Consider the following 6915-nt stretch of genomic DNA (forward strand, 5'->3'; position numbering starts at 1 on the left):
CTACAGTATTGTAGAATACTGTAAGGTATTCTACAGAAATTGTATAGTAGGATTTCTGCCTTAAATTATTTATGTGAAATATTTGTTGACACCCCAATGCTATTCATGAATTTGTCAAAAAATTATTTGAGCCATGCATGGTGATGCATGCCTGTAATCACAGCCCTTGTGAGGTCAAGGCAATAGAATCAAGGTCAAGACTAGACTGGGTCACAAAGCAAGTTCCATGCTAACCTGGGCTATGTAATAAGAACCACTACCAATAAAATAGCAATCCCTCCAAACGAAAACAAGCAAAACTTGTATCTGATCACAATATGTGTGCCTGGAGGCATGTAGGTAATCCCACTTTAGCCAAATCATCCAGCTCTACCTCATCCCTGTTTCTTCCTATCATCAATAAGTCACATTGATGCCTGTGTCCTAAATTGGAGGAGTTGATTGGGACAGAACATCACCTTGGAGGTCTTCCTCCAAAAGATCCATAATCAACATCTAACCACGGGAAAAACCTGGATGATATTAAAGAGTAGAAAAAAGATGTTAGGGGAAAAATAGTAGAATCCAAACCACATGTGCAATTTTCTGTGTGCGTTTTTCACAAGTAAGAATTCAACACTGGTATATTTCCTAGTACTATGACATCTTACTATGTAGAAGGTCAATATGAGGAGAACCTGGGTGAAAGGAGTATGGAAATGTCTGCACTGTTACCATGACATTACTACGAGTCTAAAATTACTGTAACACAAACATTTATAGAGATAATGAAAAAGTAAAGCTAAGGCAAAACACAGTTTGATCATAATATGTATATGTATTTTCCATCTTTAAGTTGAGATATTATACAATACAACAAAATGCAGTTTATACTTCTAGTTCCAGATACTTTCATGTATGAATACACCCTTAAAACTATGCATCTTACAGACAAAAATATAGAACATTTAGAGCTCAAGGAAAAGTGCTACCATATATATAATAGTACTAAATAAATAAATAAATAAATAAATAAATAATCAATCCAAGCCCAACTTCCATGCAGCATCACCCAAACCAAGGCAGAAAATCCTGGGGTCAGAAGTGACAGTGTTTCTGGGAACACTGAAGCCATTGCCAGCCTATACCCATTGTAGGTGGAAGAGATATAAAGGAGTAGCTTTATTTGACAAGTTTCTGATTTCAGAGCTTGGCCATGTCATGAATGAAGCAGTTCTTTCTATAGACCCCAAACCTTCCCAATCTTCCTTAAAAATTCCTGGGACATCATGTGATGAGGAGGCTCAGCTTCCTACTATCTAATCTCTTCCTGTGCAAGTACCCACTTCCTGTTTCTCTTCCTGAGTGAGAGTAGGTTCAGGGAGTAAGGAGCAAGATGTGGCAAGTAAAAGCTGTTGTCCCCAGAAGTCCCAGGCACTGAGAGATGGCGGTGACCATGAGTGACTCCAAGGAAGCGAGGGTGCTGCAACTGAGCTCTCTGGGTGAGGCTGGGGTGGGACCATAAGAACTTGGGAACAGGGATTCAGGAAGGCCAACTCGGACCTCAGCCTGTTTTGGGCTCTGTGCATTCAGAGGAGAAGCAGATAGCCAATGGAACCAGATATTTCGTTGAAGGACCAAGGTCCCAAGCAACTTCTGGACTCAATAACTTTGTAGCTAGAGCAGATGCAGGAACTGAGGGGGAGTGAACAGCTCCTCCAAGACACCTGGGTCTGGGGAAGTGGAGGTTGGGATCTCTGGGTACCTGGGCCCTGGGGAGGTGGAGGCTGGGACTCTGATTCCTGGCTCCTAGGTGGTAAAGGCTTAGACCTAGACACTGGGATCTGGATTCCTGGGCACTGAGGAGGTGCTATTCTCTTTCTGGACCAGGCTTAGAGATGGACAGTGTTATGCTGGAACCATCACCATCTCTCTCACAGGGTGTCTGAGTCACAATCATGTTCTCCCACTCCTGCAGCTGCTCTCCATTGCACTCCTGTCTGGGCTTCTAGTGGCCATCCTTATCCAAGGTCAGGGCAAGCCTGTGGGTTGTGGCTTCCTGGATGGGCCCTTCAACTAAGGCAGTCAAGTTCAGTAGTGAGGGGGGGCTGAAGCTGGGATCAGATTCTTCAGTGCCTTCTAGGAGATTCTCAGGACCCCTCCTACTTGTGAGCAAGGGAAGGGAGGGAGCAGGAATGGGGACAGCCATGGCTTCACTTGGCTTTGTGGTCTAGACTTCTCTGGGTGTCAGGTTTATTCTTCCATCAAATAGGGTTAAACAAAACCCCAGTTCTCAGAAAAAATGTTCCTGGTGACCCAGTGTGTGACATGACATACAACAGTTCTTGAATAATTGCAATTTTTTTCTTGGCAACAGACTCCAAGGTCCTGAGCTCTCAGAGACAAACAGAGATCAACCAGAAACTGACACAGCTGAAGGCTGGAGTCCGTGAGTGACTATAAACTGGGTTTTCCAGGGACTGATAGAGTCTGCAAGTAGTGTCATTTTTCTTGAGTCCCCATCCCTCTCTGAGCCTCAGTTTCCCCATCTGTGAAATGGGAACTCAAGATAATAATGAGGATGGTGCCTGGTGGACACATGAGATCTGTGCACACAACAGGCACTCCATTAAGCTAATCTTCTTGCCTCTGTTCTGAGCTCTTAAAGCCCCTACTTATCCTAGTCTAGAGGAGGTGGGGCCAGGACCCCTGGGTGCTCTTATGGTAGGGAAGGGGTTCAGGAGATGGAGAAGGAAGTGGTCCCCCAGATGAAATTTCAAGGGAGAGTCCTGATTGTGGAGAACTTGAAGGCTGGGCAGACACAGGAACATGGATATCCAAGTATGGGTTTAGCTTGATCCACTTCCCCCAACAGACCATCTGTGCTGCCCCTGCCCCTGGGACTGGATGTTCTTTCAAGGAAATTGCTATTTCTTCTCTAAGACCCAGTGGAACTGGAGAGATTCTGTCACAGCCTGCCAGGAAGTGGGGGCCCAGTTAGTCATCATCAAAGGTGCTGAGGAGCAGGTAAACCTGGTGGAGTGCCTTCCTGATCTGGTGCATGCATCTCGTCAGTGATCACCTGGGAGGAGAGAGTTATCTGGAGTCATGGCTTCTGGATAAGGGGCTCATTACTCCTCTTGGAAAGGGTGGGAAAAGGGTTGGAATAAAGGATTTCTAAGCATCTTGCCAAAGAGACACACATGAGCTCTGAACCTGGGTGAATGCCTTGGAGAGGGTAAGTGATAATGTCCATTGGCATGTTGGCCAGTTTTAACAACCTGCTCTATTGGGACCAAGAGTCCTGATGCATATCTTTTGCCAGTTTCTGTTAATATAAATATTTTCACCATGACTGAAGCCATGATACCAATGGGAGATCACTCAATGCAGAGCTAAAAAGAGGTCATGAGCATGATCAGCCATCATGAACTGCCTTGATCTAGCTCCAGTCCATTAAATCCAGTCATGCATGATTTCATGTGGATTTGCTCAGACCTTATAAGACAGATAAACACAGAAGGTTACCAAGTATGTGTGATGAGAAACCAACAGGTCACAACACAGCTGACCATAGCATCTAGAAATGGGGGGACTCAGATCTCTGGAGAACATATGGGGGGCTCAGTGCTGGGTCTGGGATAGTGAAGGTAAGATTGTAACAGAACTTCATTCTGAGGACTGGGGAAACATTAAGTGAAAATTGGGGGACAGAGCTCCCTCCTTATTCCTCCTTTTTCTCTCCAGAGACTCCTGCAGAAGATTGCTAAGAATAATGGCCTCACTTGGATGGGGCTTTCAGACCTGGAACATGAAGGCACATGACAGTGGGTAGATGGTTCACCTCTGTCACTCAGGTAGATCCCAGAAAAAAGGACAGCTTATGGAGTGTGGGAGTGTTCTGAAACTCTGGATTGAGCTATGCTTAGGGCTCCTCTCCCTTCCTTGGTATAAAAGTGTGACATTTGCTGAGTGGAGGAATTTTCACTATGGCTGAAGCCATGTTACCAATGGGAGATCACTCAGTGCAGAGCTGAAAAGAGGCGATGCATACCTATATGCAGATAGCATGACAGGAGGATAAAAATTCTGCCAGCTTAGCTGTACATGCAGCTTGCAGCCTGAATGGGGAAAGTGATTTACAATACATCATATTAATAGAAAATCTGAGGAATAGTAAGACAAAAAGATCAGTAGGCAATTTCCTTTGAAGAGATAGTTTGTTATACACACAGATTCCATGGGGAAGAACCAGGGTGGTCTGGAGGTAGAGGATAGAGTAAGAACCTTTATATTTTCTATGGGCAAGATTGCTGAGGCAGGGCAATAAGGCTTAGGTATGGATAGTTTCTGTCTCTAGTTATGGCCCAACATAAGAGGTGTGTAGAGTCTGAATTGAATGGTTTGTCTCTGGAAACACACACTCAGCAGGAGAACTCCTCTCAATCATGGGGGACCACAAGGGTCGAGGGCTAGAGCAAGGGCAGATCATTGGGTCCATAACAAGACATGTCTGCCACATGCATCAGGGCATATCTGAAGGTATTGAGTTTCCAGAAACTATAAACATGGTTCACAGAGTGGGGCTGGGACAGAGGTTCACATTCCCATGGTCTTTGCAGCTTCACAAAGTATTGGAATGAAGGAGAACCCAACAATGCCTGGAACAAAGACTGTGCAGAATTTAAAGGCAATGGCTGGAATGATGCCCCTTGTAAACATGAGAAATTCTGGATCTGCAAGAAGCCTGCAGTGACTTGCTCTAGCCAGTGAATTCTGGATCTGGATCTCTCTCTCTCTCTCTCTCTCTCTCTCTCTCTCTCTCTCTCTCTCTCTGTCTCTCTCTCTCTCTTTCTCTCTCTCCCTGGAACCAAAATATTCCTGACATGTGGCAGAAAATTTCCCACATTTATGCCAGTCCCTTCTTGCTCTCTGTGGGTTTGGAGATCTTAACAATAGCTCTGGTTCTGTTTTCTGTCAGATTCCTCATCACTTATGGGGGTGGGCCACCAGAGTCCTCCTTCTTATACCCCCAGGTTCTGCCTGTTTTTGAGACTGTGGTTCTGGATGCTCTTTGCGGTTTTCTATAGTGACCAAATATCTAACACTTTCAGGGGCTGACTGCATGCATTCCATTAACCTAAACTCTCCTCTTTGCTGAGAGTACAGGGTTTGCATCGCCATTTGTAGCCATCTTGTCCCTTGGACTTTATTCTGTCCCTGCATACTTTCCTTCCATATGCTCAACTTCCATCCATCTCTCCTTTACATCCTTTGCTTTGAACATTCCCTGTTGCCATACCTCAGCCTACAGTCAAGAAGAAACTGGGAATTGATTCCTTCATTCAATCTGGGATTTGGTGTATAAATACCCTAGTTTCTCCTCCCTTGGTGATGGAGTCACTCACTGTTGTGAGTCTTCTAGATATCTTCCAAAGGAAGGACATATTGCTTCAGAGACTGAGAGTTCTGTTGGAGGCAGCCGTCACCTATCATCCCTTTCCAACGTAGACTCTGCCACAGTGAGTTTCCTTCTCCAAAGCTGGCTTCTTTCCTGATGCAGCTCGTACAGGTACAGGGCAATGATTACCTGATAATGGATAATGGAACAAAAATTCAGGTTCCAGAACTCACTACAGGATTGGCTGTTGCTGTTGTTTGTCATCTGCTACTGTGCTTGTCTTCACATTTTTATTCTCTTCTTGTGATATAATATATATGTTTGGTATTTGTCTGCATCCCTGCATGATTATGGTGTGGTTATGAAGAACCATTTTGATTATACTTAAATTTATGGCCGTGAGGTGACAGGTGGGCACTGGGAACCTCAGGATTGGAATGGTCACCAGAAAGACCATATAAGTAGTTAGAGACTTAGAACTACCAGTCTCTTCTACCAACCTCCAGGGAGGGGATTGATTGGAGATTGAGCTCCATAAAAAAATCTTGAGTAATAATAAGATCTGATGAATTCCCAGGCTGGTAAACACATGGAGATGCTGGAGGGTAGCCTACTTGAAGAGGGCATGGAAGCTCCACACAACCTTTTCACTCTTTCCATTTTTTATTTCTTATCTGTTTTGCCATTACTGAGTTGTATTCTTTATAATAAACCAGTAAGTGAATAAAAAGTGCTTTCTAGATTCTGTGAGTCATCTGGCAAATCACCAACTCGAGAAATTATGCAAACCTCCAATAGGTAATTGGTCTAGGAGAGGTGTGTGGACATATGTACCCCCCTCTTGAGGCTGTCATCTTAGGTCAGTCAGTCTTGTGGGAATGAAGCCTCCAATTTGTGGGGTGTGATGGTAACTTCAGGTAGCCAGTGTCAAAATTTGAGGATTATTTACTGTAAAAAAAATCCTAAAGACACTGGTTGCAGTGACTCAAGCCTGTAATCCTAGCTATTCTGGAGGTGGAGGTTGGGAGAATTGCAACTGGTTTTGAGGCCTGTCCAGGAAAAAGCTAGTAAGACCACCTTCTCAACCAATGGCTAGGCATAGTGTCACATGCCTGTCATCCCAGTTATGTAGGGAAGAACAAATAGGAGGATCACAATCCTCCTATGCCAAGCTGGCCATGGCATAAAGGGAGACCCTATCTCAAAAATAACTAATGCAATAAGGACTGGGGTGTGGCTCAGGTGGTAGAGCACCAGCCTATCAAGCATGAGGCCCTGAGTGCAAACCCTAGTACTGCTCCCACCCCAGAAATCCCAAAGGCTTCCTGTCTCTTCTACCCATGTTAAACCCAAGAATGTTCTTTCATAAATAACCTGCATGCTAGATTCTATCTCACACCCAGTCTTCAAGAGGTTTTATTTCATCAATTTTGTCTCTCATTTTCCTGTTTTTAAATTCATCAACTCCTGCTTCTTACTGTCTTTCCTTTCCAGGCTTGGTTTGGTTTGATTTTGCTCTTTGTTTTCTAGTTTCT

At 44.4% G+C, this 6915-nt stretch overlaps 1 pseudogene; it reads left to right on the plus strand.

The window, feature by feature from the left end:
• Positions 1-1423: 1423 nt before the first annotated feature.
• LOC109680041 (CD209 antigen-like protein C) lies at positions 1424-4752 on the plus strand (annotated as a pseudogene).
• The last annotated feature ends 2163 nt before the right edge of the window (positions 4753-6915 follow it).

The sequence above is a fragment of the Castor canadensis genome, chromosome 14, assembly GCF_047511655.1.
Source record: "Castor canadensis chromosome 14, mCasCan1.hap1v2, whole genome shotgun sequence".
NCBI classification, from domain to species: domain Eukaryota; kingdom Metazoa; phylum Chordata; class Mammalia; order Rodentia; family Castoridae; genus Castor; species Castor canadensis.